We start from the raw sequence: 2,587 nt of genomic DNA, 5'->3' as shown, positions 1-2,587 counted from the left end.
CCGTACAGGACCTGCAACATGCGGTCGTGCATTATCCTGCTGAAATGTAGGGTTTAGCAGGGATCGAATGAAGGGTAGAGCCACGGGTCGTAACACATCTTAAATGTAACGTCCACTGTTCAAAGTGCCATCAATGCGGACAAGAGGTGACCGAGACGTGTAGCCGATAGCACCCCATACCATCACTCCGGGAGATACACCAGTATGGCGATGGTGAATACACGCTTCCAATGTGCGTTCACTGCGATGTCGCCAAACACGGATGCGACCATCATGATGCTGTAAACAGAACTGGATTCATCCGAAAAAAGAACATTTTGCCATTTGTGCACTCAGGTTCGTCATTGAGTACACCATCGCAGACGCTCCTGTCTGTGGTGCAGTGTCGAGGGTAACCGCAGCCACAGTCTTCGAACTGATAGTCCGTGCTGCTGCAAACATCATCGAACTGTTCGTGCAGATGGTTGTTGTCTTGCAAACGTCCCCTTCTGTTGACTCAGGGATCGAGACGTGGCTGCACAATCCGTTACAGCTGTGCGGATAAGATGCCTGTCATCTCAACTGCTAGTGATACGAGGCCGTTGGGATCCAGCACGGCATTCCGAATTATCCTTCTGAACCCACCGATTCCATACTCTGCTAACAGTCATTGGATCTCGACCAACACAAGCAGCAATGTCTCGATACGATAAAAACCGCAAGTGCGATAGGCTACAATCCGACCTTTATGAAAGTCGGAAATGTGATGGTACTCATTTCTCCTCATTACACAAGGCATCACAACGTTTCACCAGGCAACGCCGGTCAACTGCTTTTTGTGTATGAGAAATCGGTTGGAAACTTTCCTCATGTCACCATGTAACATGTCATCGTAACTGCCATCTGCTTCACGTCTGCTGTGCAGCGAGCTACCTTAATTTAAGTATTAACTGTATTTTTCTTACTTGTCACTTCTTCTTCCGTGTGTATTTGCTTTTAGGAAGTTTTAATTGTCGGGTGCTATTAATAGTGTTCCATAGATTTCGTGTTTGTTTTGAATACAGTCAGAGAGAGTCCCTTTAGTCAGCCATAGTGCCAGTAGAGTCAGTGTCGTCATAACTGCCATCTGCTTCACGTCTGCTGTGCAGCGAGCTACCTTAATTTAAGTATTAACTGTATTTTTCTTACTTGTCACTTCTTCTTCCGTGTGTATTTGCTTTTAGGAAGCTTTAATTGTTGGGTGCTATTAATAGTGTTCCATAGATTTCGTGTTTGTTTTGAATACAGTCAGAGAGAGTCCCTTTAGTCAACCATAGTGCCAGTAGTGCTAGTGTTTGTTTTCAATACAGTCCAGAGACAGGTAGTGCTATTTAGCAGTCTAGTTAAAGGTTGATTAACTCTCTTGAGTAAATTGATTCCTTAGGATGGATAGGATGTGTGACTGCTGTGTACGGACGCAGGAGGAGCTGGCCACTGTTCGCGAACAGTGACCGTGTTGATGGCCGCGGTCAGCCGTCTTCAGGCTGCTGCCTCGGAGTGTAGCGGCAGTGGGGAGTCTGGTGCGTCGCAAGGTACACCCCAGGTGTTACATGCTTCACCCACTGTCCCTGCTGTGGAGACATCTTCGCGGGTACCGGGCGCGGTTGGGTCACCCTCTCCCCAAGGGGAGTGGCGGGTTCAGCGGCGTTCGCGGCGCACGAGGTGGAGGGTCAATGTGGAGGCTGGCCGTGTGGCATCGCCCACTCTGCCTGTGAGTGGACAAGTGGCTGCTCCTTCAGCAAGGTCCGAGCAGGCACACGGGGGGAGGGGTTTATTAGTTATTGGGAGCTCCAACGTTAGGCGGGTGATGGAGCCCCTTAGGGAAATAGGGGGAAGGTCGGGGAAGAAGGCCAGTGTTCACTCTGTCTGCTTGCCGGGGGGTCTCATCCGAGATGTGGAGGAGGCCCTACCGGCGGCGATAGAGAGCACTGGGTGCACCCGACTGCAAATTGTTGCTCATGTCGGCACCAATGACTCCTGCCGTCTGGGTTCAGAGGTCATCCTCAGTTCGTACAGGCGGTGGGCGGAATTGGTGAAGGCGGAAAGCCTCACTCGCGGGGGGAAATCAGAGCTAACTATTTGTAGTATCGTTCCCAGAACCGATCGCGGTCCTCTGGTTTGGAGCCGAGTGGAAGGCTTATACCAGAGGCTCAGACGATTCTGCGGAGATCTGGGGTGCAAATTTCTCGACCTCCGCTATCGGGTGGAGAAATGTAGGGTCCCCCTGAATAGGTCAGGCATGCACTACACGCCGGAAGCAGCTACAAGGGTAGTGGAGTACGTGTGGAGTGCACATGGGGGTTTTTTAGGTTAGAGAATCCCCTCCCTAGGCCCGACAAGACGCCTCCTGAGATGCGGCAAGGTAGGAGTAGGCAAAATGCAACAGGGAATAACAATATTAATGTGCTAATAGTAAACTGCAGGAGTGTCTACAGAAAGGTCCCAGAACTGCTCTCATTAATAAACGGTCACAACGCTTATATAGTACTAGGGACAGAAAGTTGGCTGAAACCAGACGTAAACAGTAATGAAATCCTAAACTCAGATTGGAATGTATACCGCAGAGACA

The sequence above is a fragment of the Schistocerca cancellata genome, chromosome 11 (assembly GCF_023864275.1).
Source record: "Schistocerca cancellata isolate TAMUIC-IGC-003103 chromosome 11, iqSchCanc2.1, whole genome shotgun sequence".
In the NCBI taxonomy this organism is placed as follows: Eukaryota; Metazoa; Arthropoda; class Insecta; order Orthoptera; family Acrididae; genus Schistocerca; species Schistocerca cancellata.
The sequence above is the reverse complement of the archived record's forward strand: the minus strand, read 5'-3'. Positions refer to the sequence as shown.